Source organism: Jaculus jaculus, chromosome X (genome assembly GCF_020740685.1).
Source record: "Jaculus jaculus isolate mJacJac1 chromosome X, mJacJac1.mat.Y.cur, whole genome shotgun sequence".
Lineage (NCBI taxonomy): Eukaryota > Metazoa > Chordata > Mammalia > Rodentia > Dipodidae > Jaculus > Jaculus jaculus.
In genome coordinates, this window is record NC_059125.1 from 94,156,269 (window position 1) to 94,179,192 (window position 22,924).

A 22,924-nucleotide genomic window follows, 5' to 3' on the forward strand; every position below is an offset into this window, starting at 1 on the left:
AGTCAGGAAGCAGAGGTAGGAGGATCACTGTAAATTCAAGGCCAGCCCTGACACTACATAGTGATTTCCACGATAGAGCAAGACCCTACCTCAAAAAAAAAGAGACACAAATAAAACCTAGAAATATAAATCTATGATATCTAAGGTGAAATATAAACTATATGGCATTAATTGCAGATTAGACATTGCAGTTGAAAGGATTAATGAATTTAAATATAAAAAATGAAGCACAGGGCTAGAGAGATGGCTTAGCAGTTAAGCGCTTCCCTGTGAAGCCTAACGACCTGGTTCGAGGTTTGATTCCCCAGGTCCCACATTAGCCAGATGTACAAGGGGGCAGTCTGGAGTTCATTTGCAGTGGCTAGAGGCCCTGGCACACCCATTCTCTCTCTCTCTCCCTCTTTCTCTCTCTATCGCTCTCAAATAAATAAATAAAAATACACAAAAAAATGAAGCACAGAAAGGAGATTTATTTATAAAAGAACACTTTAAGCTGTCTAATATACATGTAATTTGAGTCATCAATAGAACTGAGTAGACTGAAAAAATATTTAGAAAACATGCACAGCTTATGGGAGTAGGTGATTTACTTCAAGCTTACAGATCCAGGGGGAAGTTCCATAAATGGCAAAAGAAGCTGCTACCCAAGTAGAGAGAAAAACCACCATCTGCCAACAAACACCAAAAAGCAGCAAACACAAAACTGGCAGCAAGCAGGGACCCAATCAGAGTTCATACCACTCTACATACCTCTGGGCTGGAATTCAGATCCAAGCCCAGTGATACTTCCTTCTTCCATGTTGCTGGAAATCCAAGTTATAAGCTTTAATAAAATATGAGTCTATGGAGCACATACATCTAAACTACCACAGAGAAATAATAACCTAAGTTTGAAAAGTAATATAAACTCAAAGATTCAGGAAACTCCATGAATGTCAAGCACGTGAAACAAAGAAAGCTAGCCACATTATATGGCATGCCATAGCCAAATCACTTTACACTAGAAATAATGAGAGACATCTTAAGAGCAGCCACAGTGGTGAATAAAGAGGTGTTACATACAGATAATCAAAGATAATGAAAGTAATTTTATTATTGAAAACAACTTAAGTGTGAAAACTGCAAACTGACATCTCTAAGATACCAAGAGGAAAAATTTCAAGCAAGTACCTTTAACTGATGAGATATCTTCTCAACCCTAAGAGAGAAAATCTCCAGTCAACATAAAAATTTAGATCCAAATAAATATAATTCCAATACAGAAATGAAATAAACACTTTTTCAGAAATTCAAACATTGGGAGAGTCAGTAACAGACCTGCAATATAAAAATAAGAAAATCAGTCAGTCATGGTGGCACACACATTTAATCACAGCACTCAGGAGGCAGAGATAGAAGGATCACAGTGAGGTTGAGGCCAGTCTGATACTACATAATGAATTCCAGATTAACCCAGGCTAGAGTGAGATACTACCTCAAAAGGCCAAAAAGAAAGAAAGAAAGAAAGAGAGAGAGAGAGAGAGAGAGGGAGGGAGGGAGGGAGGGAGGGAGGGAGGGAGGAAGGAAGGGAGGGAGGGAGGGAGGAAGGAAGGGAGGGAGGGAAGAATTCTTCAGGGAGAAGAAAAGTAATAATACATAAAAATATGAGTATATGAAAAGGGATAAAGAAAATATGCAATGGCAATTATGGGAAAAAAAATACTTTTCTCAGCTGGGTATGTAGCTCACACCTGTTATCCCAGCACTTGAGCAACTAAGGCAGGAGGATTGCTGTGAGTTCAAGGCAATCTGAGTTACATAGTGATCTCTGGGATAGCCTAGATGAATAAGACTATGACTCAAACAAAAAGTATTTTTAATATCTTTCTCTGATTTAAATATTTTTTTAAAAACATAAGTGACTTCTTTGAGAAAAACTAGTAACAGCATATTATGATATTATGTGGGTCAAAACAGATGTACAATAAAGTTAGAACTAGGCAGGAGAGCTACCTTAACAGTTAAGGCACTTGCCTACAAAGCCAAAGGACCTAGGTTCAATCTCCCCAGGACCTACATAAGTGAGAGGCACAAGGTGCATCTGGAGGCCCTGACATGCCCATCCTCTCCTTCCCTCCCTCCCTCTCTCTCCCCCCTCCTTAAAATAAATAAATAAATAAATAAATAAATAAATAAATAAATAAATAAATAAAAATTAAAGTTAGAACTTATGCAATTCAATTTCAAGACATTTAAAATACACAGTTATCAAGCAAGAAGATAGATAAATATACCAATGAGATAGAACAAGGAGTACAACAATAAATCTTTACATTTAGAGTCACTTGAATTATTTTATAAAAGTGGACAGAAGTTTTGTAGAGAAATGACAGTATTTTCCACAACTGGTACTAGCAAAACTGGACAGCCATATGCAAAACCATGCAAAGATTTCTGATATGAGACATAAATAACCCAGAACTTGACACATCAGACTTCATCAAGCTATTTTAAATATAAGAAAATAAAAGATAAATCATATATTAGAAGAAAATATTTTCAAATATTATATCTGATAGACTTGTATCTATACACCTAAAGAACTCCCAAAACCCTATAAATCCCCCAATTTTAGAAATGAACACTTGATCAAAGAAGATACAAAAATAGCAAATGAGTACCTAGCAAAATACTCGACATCATAAACCATTAGCTCAATCTAAAACCACAAAGAGATATCACTATATACTTCAAAAATGACTGCAGTTTAAAATGTACCAAATATTACTCATAATTCAAACAATTGGGACATTCATGCACTGTGATGACATGGAAGATACATGAAATTTAAAATGGTACAACCACATTAAAATGCATTAGTGGTTTCTTAAAAAGCAATATTCATAATCATCAAAACACGGGAATAACAAAAATTTCCACATGATTGACAAATAAATAAAAATATTCACTATGTGGATATTCTATTGTAAAGTGGAATACTAATCAACAATATTATAAAACTGACTCCTAACACACAGCAGCATGGGTAAATCTCAAAGCAATTATGCTAAAATAAACTAAGTGAAAAAGGACATATATGGCATAATATCATTATCTAAACTTTTAGAAAATGCAGATTAGCCCATAGTGATAGAAAACAGATCGCTCATTGTGGGTGGCAATAACATAAGGAGGGGAAGTAAGGAAAGATACAACACAGTACAAGGAAACTTTGAGGTATCACAATTCAATTTTTGCTGCTATAACAGAATTGGGTAATTTTATAAATGTTATTTGTCTCACAGTTTTGGAACTACGAATTCTAAGGTTAAAGGGGCCACACCTTGGCTTAATTTTTCTTTATTGGCTTAAAACCACCATGATTATTATCGTAAAAAATATTTTATGTATATTATTTTTATGTTAAGTGTGGGAAAGCAATGTACCATGAAACTACATCCTTAATCCTTACAGAAGCAATATTGTTATGGATTTTTTTAGCATATGTGTATTACAGAAAATGATGGACTTTGTAATGTTATTTTAATACATGCACATCATATAAAAATTCATTACCACAATAAGGACATTAATCCATTCATGAGGGTATAGGTCGTCACTAAAACCCTTCCCAGTAGGTCTCAAAACCTCAATATTGTTAAGATTTGTGATGTTTTGATTCAGGTGTCCCCCATAAACATAGGTGTTCTGAATGCTAGGTTCCCAGATGATGGAGATTTGGGAATTAACGCCTCCTGGAAAGAGTTTATTGTTAGGGGTGGGCTTATGGGTGTTTAGCCAGTTTCCCCTTGCCAGTGTTTGGCACACTCTCCTGTTCCTGTTGTCCACTTATATAGGCCAGGGGGTGATGTCCACCCTCTGTTCATGCCATTGTTTTCTCCTGCCATCATGGAGTCTCTCCCTCAAGCCTGTAAGCCAAAATAAACCTGTTTTTCCCACAAGCTACTCTTGGGTGGGTGATATCTCCCAGCACTTCAAACCTGACTGCAACAAGATTCAACATGTCAACTTTGGGGAACACATTTAGACCATAGCAGGAGGTTATGGGTAAGTTAGTTATCTAACCCTGGTTAATAGGTTCACACACACACACATATATACATTTTTTCTTTAACTATAGCAACTAGGCCTTTCCTCATAAAGTTTTTAAGATTAAATATATAAACTTTTGTTTTGTGATAATCAAGTTATAAATCCTAAAATATTCATAGGATTCTAGGACAGTTTAAATTAATTAGGACATTAAAATATTTTAGGTCAAGGTTTGTAAAGTAGAAAATAAACAATGCAAAACATATTTGAATTACTTCCATTATTATAAAAATTTATGGCCTAAAAGATGTGCATCACCTTGTCACTCTTCCACATGACAACTTTCAATGACTTTTGAGCAGTTAGTTGAAAGTGCAAAAATACAGCAAGATGAGAGCAAGCATAACAAAACCACAGGAAAACATTCATGAAACTGATATTATTTAGTAAGTATATCCAAAAGAACATTTCTCTTGTTTTGAGATGTATGTATATTGTGAAAAAATAGTCATTAAAATCAAATATAGAAATGAATAGAAGTTACAATCAGATCTTTCAGCACTCTTATCACCAAATATTTGTTTAAGAGAAACATAATGAATGTTACTGCATCAAAATGAAAACAAAGGTTATATTCCCATTAATAAAAAAACTAAAACTAATTTCAACATGATGTATCTTTCACCATTTACTTCTAGGTTGTAAATGTTTCATGATATACCAGTTATACAGTGCTAAACATGCATACTTTATAAATAAGCAAGTATATTTTGGAGATGATAAGAGTTTGGAATAATAAAAGTGAACAATCACAGAAAGATAATTGTCACATAGTCTCACTCATCTACAGCTCCTAACCTGAATCTATCCGAGATGCTGACATACCTAGCAAGCATCTCAAGGATCGGACAATAGGGTGGGTGGGGAGGGCAAGAGAGGGGGTGAGGGACACAAAACTGGACCCAAAAAGCAACAGTGCCATAAAATTCTACATCCTAAAAAACAGGACCCACATTATCCAGATGCACAAGGGGGTACATGCATCCGGAGCTCCTTTGCAGTAGCTGGAGGCCCTGGCACGCCCATTCTCCTCCCCCCTTTCTCGGTCAAATAAATAAATAAATGTGTGTGTGTGTGTGTGTGTTTAAAGTTTGAGAAACTTTGCTTACAGGAGAGTTGAGGGAAACCATTTGTTGCAGTCAGGTTCACAATGCTGGCAGAAATCACCTCAAGAACTTGTAACAAAATGTTTATGTTGGCTTACAGGCTCGAGGGGAAGCTCCACGATGGCAGGAGGAAATGATGGCATGAGCAGAAGGTGGACATCACTGCCTTACCAACATTAGATGGACAACAGCAAAAGGAAAGTGTGACAAACACTGGCAAGGGGAAACTGGTTATAATAACCATAAGCCCTCCCCCAACAATACACTGCCTCTGGGAGGCATTAATTCCAAATCTCCATCATCTGGGAAGCTAGCATTCAGAACACCTAAGTTTATGGGGCACCTGAATCAAACCACCAAATCATTCTTATAAAGTGCCATGCTTTCTGATTCTGCTTGCATACAGACAAGTATGTTAATTAGGAAAAGTAATCATTCTGTTAATCACAATAACATTGTTCTGATGTAAGTAATGCAGCATGGAGGTTTTTTTTCTGCCTTATAGCACATTCCAAAGTGTGTTCTATTTACTGTTCCCAAGACAGTGACAATATCTGACACACACCAATCTAAAGCACTGCTTCAATACCTAGTATGTGTGTGAGTTTACAAAACATGACTGAAGTATAGCCCTTATTTTAGCTAGCAAACTCCAGAACCCAGGGATCAGTTATTTGCTAATATAAAGGTAGAAGAATGGATTTTAGAGTACTGAAAAGTGCGACCAAATCCAGAAAATGTGGTCAGTTTGGAGATTTAAAAAGTACTCCATCTCTCCAACCCTTATTAAGGTTTTTTTTTTTTTTTAAATTAAGTTGAAGCTTTGTATGGATACATCAAGTGATGGCTTAGCAGTTAAGGTGCTTTCCTGCAAAGCCAAAGGACCCAGGTTTGGTTCCCCAGGACCCACGTAAGTAAGCTTCACAACGTGGCTTATGCATCTGGAGCTCATTTGCAGCTGGTGGAGGCCCTAGTGTGCCCATTGTCTGCCTGCCTGTCTGCCTGCCTATCTATCTATCTATCTATCTATCTATCATCTATCTATCATCTATCTATCTATCTATCTATCTATCTATCTATCTATCTATCTATCTATTTCCCTCTCAAAATAAATATATAAAACCCTTAATAAGTCCTGCCACTTAAAAATCCTCCACATAGAAAAGAAAGAGTCTACTTGGCACTTGTGTGGTTGATGCAGGGGGATCACAAGTTGAAGGAAAACCTGGGCTACCTAGCAAGACCCTTTTTCCAAAAAATCAAAGGATGGGAGGAGAAGGAAGGGAAAGGAAAAGAGGAAAAGGAGAAATGAAGGAGGGGTCACGGAGGAGAAGAGGAAGAGTTATGGAGGAAGAAGGAGGTGAGTAAGGAGGAGACAGGTAGAAAGGGAGAGGAGAAGAGAGTAAGCAAAATTGTTAGCTGCTTAGCTTCAATTACTATTAAACATATGCTTTGGAAAACATATGAGCATATGGCTGTTTTGACATCTTTCTATGAAATTTGAGAAATCTAATCAGTATTCTTGCCCAGATGGAAAGTCACTGTAGCTCTCTGCATGGAGGTAGGCTGTTAAGCATAAATATTAAGCAAATGTTAGTAATTAGATATGATCGGTTTAAAGGATACTTATTTATGCACAGTTCCAGACAGGATTTAAAGTGACTTATAAAAATACATAAAACATAACAAAATAGCATTGATTTTAAAAGGAGGCTCAAAAAGAAGAAAAACAAGAATAGACACACAGTGAAAGAATCAGAACCAAGGCTCTAAAACCAAACAGCCAGCAAGACTTCACAGTAATCAGCTGTACATAGTAGTGGAGCAGACCCCCACCAGCCCATCCATTGAGCACAAGCTTGTCTCACACAAAAAAACCCTATCCCGTGACATTATAGGGTCCTTTGCTAAAAGTTTTATAGTATCAAAATTGCCTCCTCTTTTTTCTTACACTGAGAAATTTACAGCAAACTGCAAAAAATTCTAATTTATACTTTGGGCTGGTGTTTTGACTGAAGAATCCTTTTCAAATAAAGTTCTATAAAAAGGGGGACTTTCATGGGATGAGATATTTTACAGTTTTAGCTCCTTTTAAGATATGCACCAATTAATGGGAATGATGATGATGTTGGCAATGATGGCGATAGCAGCTTGCACTTCAATGTCTATCATGTTTCCCATGTACCAGGCATTTTTCTAAGTATTCGGATACATGGACATATTTAGTCCTTATAATCATGCTGAGACAGGCACTATATTTTATGTCCATGTACCCAGGATGAATGGGAGGCACAGATTAAGCAAATAAATTACCTAAAACCCCTTATAAGAGATAGTCTAGTTTTTGACCAGGTAGTCTGGCTCCAAAGCCTAAGCTCTTAGTCATTACACTCTTCATGTTCTGGCAGTATTTTTCTGAGAAGTAATATTTGAAAAGGGGGACATTTTATCCTTGCTAACTTAAGGGTTTGTTTCTTTTAATATAAAATCCTTACTAACAGATCAATGTTTGAGAGGTACTCAGTCTACATTATTATGTTTTTTTTTTTCATTTCAGTGGCCTCTATGTAGAGGAGAATTCTCCCCATCCAGGACATCTCTTGTAAAAGACGGCAGGAACATGATGAGAAGAGCAAATATCACCAAAATATTAGTGCTTTACTTAGCTCTTAGATCATATATGGGAACAATTTCTACCAAATAGATGGTTACCTTTCTTATTTATGCATTTATTTATTTGAAAGAGAGAATGAAAGAGGCAGTCATAGAGAAAGGATGGGCACTTCCAGGCTTCTTACCACTCTGCAAACAAATGCCAGATGCATGTGCCACTTAGTGCATCTGGCCTTACATGGACATTAGGAAACTAAATTACAGTCCTTAGGCTTTGCAGACAAGTGGATTAACCACTGAACCATCTCTCCAACCCTGGTTACTTTTCAAAATCATCTAATTCTGTTCCTACGTGTTTTGAGGAAATCTCTAATTCAGACAACATATACCAGTCTACACTAAGTCCCAAAGGGAAACTAAATGGCTTACATTGCTCCTACAGAGCAGGATATATGAAAATATATGTTAATGATTCCACAGTTTAATTTTTCCTGCTCCTCAGGAACTCCAGAGATCTAAAGCCCACCACAAATCCCAGCATGCAGATATTCATGAAGGTAGTTCATAGAAGTATAAAAATCATAAAAATGAGAACATGAGTCCAAATACCACACCTGGTAACAGGGAGAATGCTTTCTAAGATAAGTCTCATTTAGATTTCTAGCTTTCAAAATTTGTGCTTGAAGTTGCCTCTCACATAGATAAGCACATAAGGGCCCCAATAAGATTGATGGGGAAGACTGGGCATTTCAACACATTCTGTGTGAAAGGTCCCTTTCTACAAGAAGCCAGGAGTTTTAAAATCATTTTTATCAGGAATTTTAATATATGAAAATACCAGAAATTTGTCATATTCCCATTGGGCTATCCTCTTTTGTCCCCTCTTCCCTGACGACATTCCATAGAGAGTCCTCAGTGGTGTATCTGAGATTTTTGAAAATCCACAACTAGTTAGGTGTGATGTTGTGTGTCTGTAATCTCAAGAGTGGGGATGTAAAGGCAAGAAAATTATAAGTTCAAGGCCATCCTGGTCTACACAGAAAGACTCTGTCTGAAAAAAATCTTACAGCTGCCAATGCCATTCAGTGGTAGAGTACTTGACTCACATGGACAAAGTCCTGGTTTGATCCAGCTCTGCAAAATAAATGTTATAAAATCAGGTAATATATATACGCAAAAGGTTTTCTTGTTTAAGTCTGATGTGAAACATCCAACATATTATTATTTTTCAATAAGACTTATCCCCATAGAGAACTCCATTATCATTCCTTAGCCAATTAATTTGATAAAGCAGTACCTAGTTAGGGAAGACCCTCTTCTCTTGCCACGGTCACAGATGGTAGGGATTTCTAAACTGAACTCAAACTGGCATCTGTTTCTTGCAAGCCACATCACCTAAAACTCACCCACACCATCCGCTTAAATGAAAAATCATGATGGCTCATGACTAATCCAGCTCATATTCACACCTAGCTGTGATTTCATGCATTCGGTTTCTTTTTAATTTTAGGGACGATGTGATCTAGCTATGGCCATAGAAACCTTCAACACAATTAAATGACCTGTATTTGAACTTTCATTGTGCTATATACATAGCAGGTGATTTTAAGGTGCTAATTTCAAGTGAAATATTAATAAATATGCATGTGAGCATATGTTCACAAAAGTAGGTATAAATTAGAGAATGATATAAAATAAATGTAATATATTAACTTACACCAAGTCTCCCTTCCCTCCTAAACTGCTTAGCCATAATTACTTTACACATTACCTCAAATCCCTAGTGCAAGATTAGTACTTGCATTATTCACATCTGGTCTACAGCAGAAGCAGTAGTCTAACATTTAAAAAATAAAGAATAAAAACTAAAACCACTAAGATGTTCAAATTATATTTGTACATATTTATCTTCAATACTGACATTGTACATTAAAATACCTTATAAAGTTCTAAGGGGAAAGAGATAAATTCCTATAACTCAGTCAGTACAACTTAAGATAAAGCAAGACACTCAAGATGTCTAGATTTTCTTTTCGAGCCACATACATGTAAATATTTGATTTTTGTATTACTAGTAATTCTAAATAGAATTACATTTTGAGGAATAAGCTCAGTAAGAAGAATATCCTTTTGTTGTATACATTGAATAATATCTAATATTACAATGTCAATTAGTTCCTTAAATGAATAATCTCCCAGACTTGATTGCAAACTTCATAAGAGAAGAGATTTTGTGATTTTTTTTTCCAGTGGAGGGAGATGGAACTTTATTTTGTTTATCACTCTGTAACTTCTGTACCTAGAGTATTGCTTTACCTATGCTATGCACTCAATAAATATTTGTGAAATGAATAAGCTGGCATAAAGAATATCACATATCATTCAACCACACCCAAGTGTTTATCATACAAAACTTCCCCATCATTGATATCAGTAATTCAGTACTTTTCTCTGAATTTAACATGCTATTCTTCTAGTCTGTTCACTCCATGGTCTCCCCCTACCCAGCCATAATTAGACCTCATTGGAGACAATTTTCCACAGACTGTCACCTTGTCAACTCCTTCTTGTCTTCACTTCTTTTCCAAGATAGGGTAGATTCTCGTATTCCAACTGTACTCTTGTCACTAGCCTCATTAACTCATAATGTCACTGCAAATATCTGACCAAAAACAAACATAACCTATTTGAGCTCGATTGTGGGCTTTATGCCTTCATGGGGGCTCCTGGGATCTAGCAAAGAAACAAATCAGTCTGGTAGATCATTATCCACATGAATTATTTGTCGCCAAGCTTACACCAACATTGCTTGGCACCACAAATATGCTTTCTGGCCCTAGCTTGCTGTTCTGTTCTCTACAATAACTGTTCCAATCCTTCTTCAACCACCAATACTAGTCATCCCAAATTTGTTCTTGCTCTACGAGGCTGGTCTTACTTCTTCTCTTATCATAAAGAAATATAAATGTCATCAGACAAGTTCCCCCTGCTAAATCTATAAACCTATGTTCATGTATATTGATTGATGATAATTTTCTACCTGATTCCATATCATCTCCCCTCAGGCATAAGGACTTTGCTCTTCAAGGACTTTGTTCTATCAATTAACCCCTCCATCACATCAGACTTAAAGATACTAATGTCCTTTCTAAATGAAAAATAAATTTCCTGGATCTTAATTCCTTTTTTGCTACTACACCTTCTTTGTTCGTGAGGGCCAAATTTCTTTAAGTAATTATCCATACTCAGTGCCTCCAATTCCTCATCTCACACCAATTATTTCTCAATCCACTATCCTAGCTTTCTAACACACAGTACCCTGAAACTGCTTTTACCAAGATCTACAAGGGCTACCTAAATCCAGTGGAGAGCTCTAATTTTTCCTTTTCATTTCTGAACCTCTCTTAGTCTTTAGGCCAATGGCAAAATATATATATACATACACACATATATATATATGTGTGTGTGTGTGTATACACACATACGCGTACATATGTACATACGTACATATGTATGTATGTATATGTATATGACATATGTGTATATTTGCTAGAGAAAGAATGAATACAAATGAGCATATCATAGACTCCAACTACTGCAAATGAACTCCAAATGTGTGCACCATCTTGTGTATGTGGCTTTATGTGGGTACTGAGGAATTAAACGTGGATCTTTTGGCTTTGCAGGCAAGTGCCTTAACTAGTATGCCATCTCTCCAGCCCACACTGGCTATTTTTAATGAAGCCATTACTTTTAGAAAAACTTAGGAATTGCCAGAGCTAGAGGATGGCTCATTGGTTAAAGGTGCTTGCTTGCAAAATCTGATAGCCCAGATGCAATATTACATCATACACATAATGCCAGATGCATGAAGTGGCACATGAATCTAGACTTTGTTTGCAACAGCAAGAGGTTCTGATGCTCATTCTCATCCCTCCTCTCTTTCTCTCTCTCTGCCCCTCACTCCTTGCAACTAAATAAATAATTTTCAAGCAGCAATTACCACCAATCCTGAGGTGATATATTTTACGATCCCAAAAGCTAAGGGAGGAGAAAAAGTGTAGTTAGTGATATCAAACAGGAGAGCTAAATATCTAATAGAAATCACAGACAGATAATTCTTAAAGAAGGCAAATCAAATGGTCAATAGATGTCAAAAATAAAAACAGGGCTGGAGAGATGGCTTAGCGGTTAAGCGCTTGCCTGTGAAGCCTATGGACCTCGGTTCGAGGCTCGGTTCCCCAGGTTCCACGTTAGCCAGATGCACCAGGGGGCGCACGTGTCTGGAGTTCGTTTGCAGAGGCTGGAGGCCCTGGCGCGCCCATTCTCTCTCTCCCTCTATCTGTCTTTCTCTCTGTGTCTGTAGCTCTCAAATAAAAATAAAAAATAAAAAAATAAAAACAATCACCCTTAATGGTAATAAAGACACTTTGGGTTTGCTTATCAATTCAGACATACTTTCATACTTCTTCGCAAATATAAACAGATAAAAAAAAACATTAGAACAATCTGATATTCCAAAAGTTGAACTTCACAGAATTTTTCACAATTGTAATAATTTATATGATACATTGTTTAACAATGTCTCCCTTGATGAAATGGATTAAAAGGCTAATACTTATCTTCTTCACTCTATCTTAAGCATATGGATGGATGGACCCAATGTAGAGTCCTGGCATTTTGCAAACTCCCAGCATATTTTAGGCATTCATCAAATCATTCATGTTTTCTGATAAGTCACTAGCAATAGTTCAAAGACAGAGATTCTAAAGCAATTATGATACCTGAATCAACAGAGCTACAAACAACTGTGTGTCTACCGTAGGAATTTCCATTTCTTAAATGAGTTCAAGGTAGGTTTTGGTAGTCACAGATATGAAAGTCACAGTGATTCATCATTTCAGTCCTTCTTTTGCCAGTGCTATCACAATCTCTAACTTCTCATCCTTCTGTCACAGCCATGTAGACAATTCCCTCAAACTAGATTGTGCATACTATGTTTCTAGGCCTAGGCTGATGAGCAGTACTGGAAAAAAATGATCCAGGGCTCTGTGACTTGAGATTACAACAAACTCAAGTAATCTAGTCTTTATTTTTTCTAGCTTTGTGAAGGAATGGTTGACAAAAATTACATACATCTGCAGAGAACATGCTTTTTTCTTTTGTGTTCTTTCTCTTGTCACATGCACATGTATGTGTTCATATGTGTGTTTGGACAGTTGTGTATAGAGGCAAGTGGATGTCTTCCTCAATTATGTTCCACCTTTTTTTTTTTTTTTTTGAGGTAGGGTCCAGCTGTAGCCCAGGTTTATCTGGAGCTCACTATGTAGTCCAAAGCTGGCCTCAAACTCACAGCAATCCTCCTATCTCTGCCTCCCAAGAGCTGGGATTAAAGGCATATGCCATTACGCCCAGTCTACCTTATTTTTCTTTTAAAGGACAGAATCTCCTGCTGCCCAGACCTCACCAATCTGGTTAGACTATCTTTCCAGCAAATCCCAGGTACTTTCCAAATTCTACCTCCATAATGTGCCTAATTAGGGACACAAACCATTGTGCCCAGCTTTTCATTTGGGTGGTAGGGATCTGAACTCATGTCCTCAGGCTTGAGTGGCAAGCACTTTACAATGATCCATCTCCCCAACCCTTGAACACAATGCTTCTATACACATGCATAATCTTGATGATGTTCCCCTACAGAGTCCTTATTTACATCCTTTTCAAATGCTATCAATCCCTTCAGGACTCTTGTTAGGGAAAACCACCCTCAGAATCCTGTCTCTGCACAGCTCTGTCCTCCATACCATCACTAGTCGTGTCCTCTTTCTCTCCTATCTCAATGAAAGATCTATTTCCCTTTCATTTGCTCACCTTTAATTCTGCCTCACTACCACCCTACAGCTGCCTTGGGGACCTTGTATCATCTAACTGTATGTCATCTGCACATACACAGGCTCATCTCTGTCGTATTATTTAAGCAAAACAAAATTAAAAGCATGTCCTTATCCCCTGAGCTCCTTTCCATCTTCAATTTTCTTCAATATACCTACCATATGTCTCTTCAGTCCTTATTTCCCAGCCCTCTAGATTATGATCTGTCTTCTCTCCTCCTGAACTGATGTTGTCATTGACTTCCTAATTGCCAAATCTAATGAACATGTTTCTAAAATGTTTTATGCTGTGTTTTATCTGATTACAAGAGGATTACACATCATGAACAAAGTTATGACAGATGACAGACTAGATCTAGATTGTAAAATCTTGAATTATATAACACAATGGTAAATATCCCTAATAAATAGTGTTCTTACAAACAAATTAAATTTATAACCCAGTTAAAAATGTGCAAAGGATATAAAGAAACAAGTCTCAGGAAAAACAGCTAACACACACAAAATGATATTCATTACAGATCATTGAAATACCAAGCTAAATTGGATACTATTTTTTATCTATTAGACTGGGAAAATGTTTTGAAAAATTTCCCAGACTAATGGTGAAGCTCAGTAATACAGGACTTATTTCATACACATCATGCCCTAAATTATATTCCAAGCACAGGAACACATACACAGTGAGATAATAAAAAGAAGTTATTTTGTCCCCAGTAAATGCATAAATGAAAAGCACTCTCAATTGAAAATATGTAAACCCTTGGAGATGTTACCTTGTTTTTGCCTATACAAATTATAAAATATATATTATATAACTTACTAATGTTATTGACAATCATGAGATGTGTTTTGATCTATGTATACATTGTAGAAAGATTCAATGTAGTTTACTAGCATGCCAATTAACACCAAGTTTACTAAGGTGACAATGTTGAAACACGATTCGTTTAGAAATTTAAAAATGTATGATGTGCTATTGCTAGCACCAGTCACCAAGCAATATAATAAATGGCTAAAACTTATTTTTCTAGCCTAATGGAAGCTATTTACCTCCCCAACCTTCAAATTTTCTTAGTAAAAATTACATATATACACATACACATGCATACATATGTTTCCTTGAATATTGTACAAGAATTTTCAGTGTAGCCTTGTGATGGATTGGACTAGGATGACAGGCAGAGGAGATAAGGGCATGTGGAAGAATACATGACACAGTTTGAAAATCAGGTCATCAGGACTTCAAGAACTGAATGTGGGTGGGAGATAAATGGTAACGCTGAATTCTCTCTTTGAGCAAATGATTGACTAGTAGTGCTTTTACTGAATCATGGGAGAGTTATGGAAAGGGTTTACAATGTGAAGGCAATTAGCCTTGATATCCTTGGGATATCCACCAGATAAATAAATACAGGTCACTAAGAATATGAAGCTGTAGTTTAGGGAAAAAAAAAGCCTAGGTTAAAGACATAAATTTTAGAGTAATGGGTTCGAGAGATGGCTCAGTGGTTAAAGGTGTTCCCTTGCAAAGCCTGATGGCCTGGATTCGATTACCCAGTTCCCACATAAAGCCAGATGCACAACGTCATGGGTGTCTGCAGTTCATTTGCAGTGGCAAGGGGCCCTGAAGCTCCCATACTCACTCAATACCTGTTTCTTTCTCTCTTTCTCTCAAATAAATATTCAAATAATTTGAGAGTAATGAGTGTTGAGATGTTATTAAAACAGTGATGCTGCATGAGGACCTATAGGAAGATTTTGAGTGAAGACAAGTCCACAGATTGAGTTGTAATGCTCAAAGTTTTCAGAGCTAAATTTAAAAGAGCCTTATCAGATTTTTTTGTACAAAAATGAGTTTGAAATAAGTTAGCATATATTAAAAGGTGAGAATGGTATATTCACTACCTATGTCAGGGCCCTACTCCTTCTAAGTCTGTCTTTACAGGGAATCTGGCCTTTTACTCTTGCTGATTATTTCAAAACACACTTAAACAAAACAGAACTGTTTCTTTGTTCTGCTCATACTGAAGAACCCCCAGTATGTAACAAGTCAAGTGCTATACAAGTAACAGTAAGTTATGGATTCTCATAACCCAATAACCACTTCATACCTAACAGGCTAAGTATCAAGGCATGGTGGTTCATGCCTATAGTCCCAGAACGTGGAAGGCTAAAGTAGGAGGACTGCCATGAGTTCAAGGCCAGCTTGGTCTACAGGGTGAGTTCCAGGTCAAGCCTAGGCTAAGTGAGAACCTCCCTCAAAAAAAATCAATTTAAGCCAGGCGTAGTGGCACATGTCTTTAATCCCAACATTTGGGAGGCAGAGGTAGGAGGATATCTGCGAGTTTGAGGCCAGCCTAAGAATACAGAGTGAATTCCAGGTCAGCCTGGACTAGAGTGAGACCCTACCTCAAAAAAAAAAAAAAGAAAAGAAAAGAAAAGAAAAAAAGTTAGCCAATGGTGGCACATGCCTTTAATCCCAGCACTTGAGAGGTAGACATTGAAGGATCACCTACCCTGACAGGCCACCCTAAGACTACATACTGGATTCAAGGCCAGCCTGGGCTAGAGCGAGTCTACCTCAAAATAAATAAATAAATAAATAAGGATTAAGTATCACTTAAGACTAGAACCCTAATTTGTGGCATGTTTTTAGACAAGCCCATAGACTGGCCTTTTAATAATGCAGGTGGTGGGAGGGATTGGTGTACCAGGGCCTCCAGCCATTGTAATCAAATTCCAGATTTGTGTGCTATCTTGTGCACATGTGAAACCTTGTGCTCTTGTATCACTTTATTCATCTGGCTTATGTGAGACCTGAAGAGTTGAATATGGGTCCTTGGGCTTTGTAGGCAGGTGCCTTAAACACTAAGCCATCTCTCCAAACCATGACCTCTTTCTTTGAGGTCTGGTCTCACTCTAGCCCAGGCTAACCTGGACCTTAACTCTGTAGTCTCAGGGTAGCCTTGAACTCACAGCAATCCTACTACCGTTTGCCTCCTGAGTGCTGGGATTGAAAGTGTGCACCACCATGCCTTGCTATTATTCTTTGGGGCTCTTCACCCCTCTGTTACATAGTCACTTTCTCCAGCCTCTCCTTGACATCTCACAAGACATAAACCTCTTCCAGTGCATTCCCATTAAGCTGGATGATAGAGCTGGAGAGAAGGCTCAGAGGTTAAAGGTGCCTACTTGTAAAGCCTACCCTCCCAGGTTCAATTCACTAGCAACCCACATAAAGCCAGACAGGCATTTATTTGCAACAGCAAGAGACCCTAGCATGTTCACATGCACACACGTGTGCACATAAATACATAAATTTTAAAAGAAGCTGCATGAATAATCAGAGTATCTTTGTATCATCTTTTTGAACATTCAGACATTTCCAGCTAAAAACTTGTATTTTAAAATGATAGAGGTACTAGCTGAGCATGACAACCTATGCCTATAATGTGAGCACTCAGAATATTGAAGCAGGAGAAATACTGTGAGTTTGAGGCCAGCCTCAAACAGTTTCAGGTCAGGCTAGGCTATAAGGTGAGACTCTGTCTTAAAAATAAGGAAAAAGAAAGAAAGAAAGAAGGAAGGAAAGAAAGAAAGAGGGAGGGAGGGAGGAAGGAAGGAAGGAAAGAAGAGAGAAAGAGAGGAAGAAAGAGAGGAAGAAAAAGAGGAAGAAGAGAAAGAGAGAGAGAGAGAGAGAGAGAGAGAGAGAGAGAGAGAGAGAGAGAAAGAAAGAAAGAAAGAAAGAAAGAAAGAAAGAAAGAAAGAAAGAAAGAAAAAAAAAAGAAAGAAAGAAGAAATACTTCCAAGTAGGTCAAAGTTGTTATCAGGAATACAATCTCAAAGTAAAACTCAGCAAAAGGAAAGCTGTGTGAGAACCCAGCCTGAGGCACCCTTATACTTGTAGGGTAAGCTGGGCAGACATGTTTCAGGTCCAGGGAAGAACAAAGAGTTCCAGTTCTTAGAATGGCAATGACAATGTCATTCATTAATTCATTTCACAGATATCAGCACCCACCTATGATGTATCAGGCACTGCTCTGGTTCCTGGGGCACCCAATGAATATGACAGCAATTCTTATCTAGGTGGACTTGATATTATAGGGAAAGGGGAACAGATATTAAGCAAGTCAAATGTAGCATGATAGGAAAGGAGCATAAAGAGCATTTGTAACTTAAAAAGTGAACAGTGAAGACCTCACAAAAGAGGTGACATTTATGTACAAAGTCCTCTAAATGTGGGATTTCAAGAGTATTAATATATCTTCTGTATTTATTATCTGTCACTACATTTCAACCCCTTGAAGGTGTGGTATCCCCATACCTTCATTCCTAGTGTGAATATTTGTTAATCATCTGTGCTTAAGACAAAGTGGGTTTCAAGATCAAATCACCGCTCTCACAAATGTCCACACAGAAATATAACCAAGAGTTTTGTTAAAGGCTTTGCCCAAGTGTAAACAAAATAATTCAAAACACAGAATAACTAGTAATTCTGCTTGGGGAAAGGAAATGTGTGCTCAGTAAGGCTATCTCAAAGACAATGACTTTGGAACTAAATCTTGAGATAACAGGAATTAATGGTGGGAGACGGGTGTGGGTTGTGAGTTTTACATAAAGAAAACAAAAGAATAGTTTGAGCAAGGTCCCAGAAGTAGGATTGAGGAAGACTTATGCTCTGCTTTTCTCTTGGTCTGAGGTATGATAGGAGCACACCATTACCCCTAGCTTCTCTCTCTCTCTCTTGCGTTTGAGAAACAGCATATCACTGCTACCCCTTCATCTCTCCTCAGCCACCAGGAGGAGAATCTAAGTCAAGTGAACATCCCTAGAATACAAGTGAACACATCTAAAAATTCATGGCAATATTATCTTCTAGCTTCAAGACAATTACCACTGAGCTGAGAACTCAGGAGGCTTCATTCATCTGAGTATATTCAAGACTGTGTATTTTTTGTAGAAACATAGCCAACTGGCCCTACATTTGACATTTAAGTAGGTAAAGCATTAATGAGGTAAGTGGTCCAAAGCTTCCACAGTGCATCTAAGATGGAATCAAGGACCAAGACTTATGCTTCAGTTTGAAAGCATTTAATCACATAGTCCTCACCCATGAAGTATTGGTATTCCTAACATCTAAAACAGTAGAGGAGGTACTAAAGACTTAGAACACAAGCTCTGTCTTCCATTAGCGTGTGGTTTGGGGTAATGCACCCAACCTCCTCATCTTCTTTTCATCATACCATGGTTACAATTGTAGCACCTCCTGCACAAAATTCTCTTTAGGATGGCATGAGATAGGTATGGGAAGTACTTATCACCATGTCTGGCTCAATCCATTCAAACAATCACTGTTAGTTGTAACCTTGAAGATGAAGTGCTCAGAATAAAGAAGAGATTGCTACATATACTCACAGACCAATTACCCCAGACAGGCCTCCAAGGTAGAGTTTAGTGTTCTGGCCCAGAGTGAAGCACTTGAAATTAAGTTGCTGGCAATGTTCATCTACTCCCCAAGAACAGCCTCACAAGCCAAGTTGGTGGGCTCCTTCTAGTTGGATTTCCAGTAGGGGCTTAAACAACTCCTCATCCCCCAGCACACACACACACACAACCAGAAAACTTCCCAGAGCTGCAGCTGCTTTCTCTACATGGGGTGAACACTTTAGGATCTTTCAACAGTAATGGATTTATGAACAGTGAGGGTGGAGGCTGAAAGAGTAGAAAAGCACCCAGTTAAAAATAGGAGGTCTGGGACTGGAGAAATCGCTTAGTAATTAAGATGCTTGTCTGCAAAGCCTAAGGACCCAGGTTTGATTTCCCAGTACCTACATAAAGCCAGATGGATAAGGTCACACATGTGTCTGGATTTCATTTGCAGGGTCTAGAGGCCCTGTTGTGCCCATATTCTATCATCCATCCATACATCTATCTAACATCTATCTTTCTATCCATCCATCTTTCTTCCTCTCTCTCTCTCTCCCTCTCTCCCTCCCTCCCTCCCTCCCTCCCCCCCCCCCCTGTCTCTGCCTCTCTTTCTATCTCAAATAAAGAAATTAATCAATCCTAAAAGATGTAAGCAGGTAAAAGGGCTGGAGAGATGGCTTAGCAGGTAAGGTGCTTGCATGTGAATCCTAAGTGCCCAGGTTCAATTCCCCAATATTCATGTAAGCGAGATGCACAAGGAGGGTCTTGTGCCTGGAGTTCGCTTGCAGAGACTAGAGGTACTGGTGCCCGCTTGCTGTCTCTCTTTCTCTCAAATAAATAAATATATTTTAAAGCAGAAAAAATAAGAGGTACAGAGACAGGGAGGTAGGCACACTAGTACTTTGGAAGGAAGTTGGCAGGACTGTGGCAAGTTCTGAAGCCAGCCTGGTCTACATCGTGACTTCTAGGTCAGCCTTGGCTACAATGAAAACCCATCTCAAACAAACAAGAAGGACTGAAGAGTAACTTTTACCACAAATATACAGGGTTTAGAGTCAATCCCGCCAAAAGCAGTACTCTGGAATGCTAGGTCCTCCCATGGTGAAGAAGCAGGGTACTAGGGAAAGACGTGATTGGTTAATGAGAAAAACATTTTTCAAGCTACCAAAACCAAAATCAAAATTCTAAGCACATGATTTCATCGCCAAACACCTGCAAGTTATCCAATGTTACAAGCTGAAAGAATGAATCCCTTTTCTACCCTCACAGGGTTCTGGGTACACTCCCGCCTGGAGAAATCTTCTCAGCTTGCCCAAAGCGAGCAAGAGCCAGCTTCTAGAATCCACTGAGGCAGGACTCCCGGCCAACCGGCTTTCAGCCTGTACCTGTGGTGGAGGATCTACACCTTGGGGGGAGGGAGGCGAAGGAATGGAAGCCCGGAGCTCTTCGGTTGAGAGAAGGTGCCGGCTGAGAACTCGCTCGACGGCCGTGCTGCGGGGAGAAGAACCCACGAAAAGGTGAGTAGCCACGCACCTCTCGGGGCTCCACCTCTGCCCCCAGGGTCAGCTCGCGGACCGGCTGGCGGAAAGAAGCACCCCAAGTCGGGACCCTCGGGGCCGGGAATCACAGGAAATAGGTGGCGGCCCGCCGAGAGACTAGGTCCCTGGGAGCTGGAGCCGAAGAAAACTGAGAGAAGGACAAGTGGCAAGGAGGGACCGCCCGGAGCAGACGGGAGTCTCAGCGTTGGGGGTGCGGTCCCAGAGGGGCTGATTTGGCCTAGAGGCTGGGGCGCCATCGAAAAGGATGAGAGGACTCGAGCGCGGCCAGGGACTGGAGACGGACGCGGGTCCCTGAGATGGGGGTGGGGGCGCCTCGGCGGTGACAAGGGGCTGGGGACCCAGAAAAAGACCCAGAACCAGGGGACCACCACCGGCTGAGGACCTACCTGTCGCCTGCAACAGGTGCACCCAGAGGACCCAAGGTCCCGGTGCTTAAGTCCCGGGAGGGTCGCTGGCTCTGAGCAGACCGCAACCCCGCCGGGCGGCCGGCCCTTCTCACCCTCCCTGGAGGCGGAAAAAGCTGCAACTTTCCCTGGAGCGGGGAGGAGCTGCACTCTTAAAGGGGCCGCACTGTGCTGCGCGCGGGATCCTCAATCCCGGGCCGCCCAGCATGCCCAGAGGAGAGTTCTGGGAGCTAAAGTCTTCACACACTGGAGGAATGTTCTCTCCTGGTTTCCGAGATGAAGTTTGAGGCTACTAACATTAGATGTGTCTCTTCCACAGTTTACGTCCACACCTGGTCACCCATATGTGGGAAGACAGCTCTTTGTACAGCTAAGGCACAAGTTGTCAATCAAGTACTTCTAAGAAAATAAGAGATTTACTGAATTTTGGGAAGATAAAATATGTGCCATTCAGACTCTTTGGCTTTCTGCTTTTTTTGTGGCAAATAAAAAAAAGTCTATAAAACAGAAAACTTGCTGGGCGTGGTGGTGCACGCCTTTAATCCCAGCCCTTGGGAAGCAGAGGTAGGAGGATTGCGGAGTTGGAGGCCACCCTGAGGCTATATAGTGAATTCCAGGTAAGCCTGGGCCAGAGTGAGACCCTACCTCGAAAAACCAGAAAAGAAAAAAAAAAAGCAGAAAACTTTTAGGCAAAGGGCATAAACTGAATTCACCCAGTGACACTGAAAGGGGATTCTCTGACACACAATCTTGTGTTGTTTTTTCTAAATACTATTTAATGATGGCAAAGTAACCACCAAATAAGCTCTCTCATAACTGCTGGTAGGAATTTTAGCTGGTTAAAGACCCTCTTAGAAAGCATCACACACACACACACCCCACATTTCCTGTTCCTCTCTATCCCTCTTTTCTTCATATTAGTCATCAAACATGTGTAGAACACTCTTAATGCATTATTACTGATTAAACGTTTTCAAGTTTCTACCATCGTAAAAGTATATATCCCACCTGAATGAACAATCTCTCTTCAGCCTCTTTATAAGCAGACTCATTGAAAATATACTTTACAGGTGAGGTGTGTCTTCAATTTTCACTCCTTTACTTCTCATTCGTTCCTCAACCATCAGCAATCAGGTTTCCTTCCTTCACTGAAGACCTGTTAAGAAAATACCCACCCAATGATCTGTGTCAACAAATTATTTGAAAATAAATAAATTAGGCATTATTACTGGTCCTTATCTTGCTTGGCCTCTCCCCTACATTTAACCCTACTAACTGTTTGCATCTCCTTAAAAGGATTTCCTGGGCATGTATGATGTCGTGCTCTCTTGTTTTTCCTCCCACTCCTTTGCCCTCGCCCCTTTCTCCTTCCTAATATCTAATAATCTAATATCTAATTTCTGAAAGTCAGGCTTCTCAAAGTGAGGATAATATTCTCATTCACATGGCTTTAACTATCATCTTATGTGACCAAAAAGATAATTCTACAATTGTATCCGCATGGCTACATTGAGCTCTATTTTCTTTGCATCTCCACTTGGATGACCTAAAGGCACCTCAAACTCAACACAACCAAAGGTGAACTCACCATTTTTCTGTTAAATTTACAACTCCTCCAGGGTTTTCAGGAAATGACAATGCGCCACTCTAAGCTGAGAAGTTGTGTAATGAGAGAATGAATGTATTTTAAGGAAAAAAGAGGTGTGCCAAGTTTGTTGTTCAACTTCATTAATCCCGGTATTACATAGAACCAAAAAAGTACTAGAAAAAGAACTGTTCAGGGGTTAATTATGATACCATCCTAAAAATGGAACCTTGGACTGGAAAGA

General features: G+C 39.1%; 1 protein-coding gene across 3 annotated transcripts in view; it reads right to left on the reverse strand.

Annotated features, from left to right (window-relative positions):
- Positions 1 to 21,212, reverse strand: part of Sytl4 (synaptotagmin like 4) — a 59,583-nt gene extending 38,371 nt beyond the window's left edge. For all 3 annotated transcript variants that reach the window (XM_045141066.1, XM_012951275.2, XM_045141065.1), the window contains exons 1-2: positions 21,078 to 21,212; positions 20,518 to 20,623 (exon numbers count right to left, since the gene is read on the reverse strand). The gene's annotated coding sequence lies outside the window, so the exon portion shown is untranslated. The remainder of the gene's footprint in view (positions 1 to 20,517; positions 20,624 to 21,077) is intronic.
- Positions 21,213 to 22,924: the final 1,712 nt, after the last annotated feature.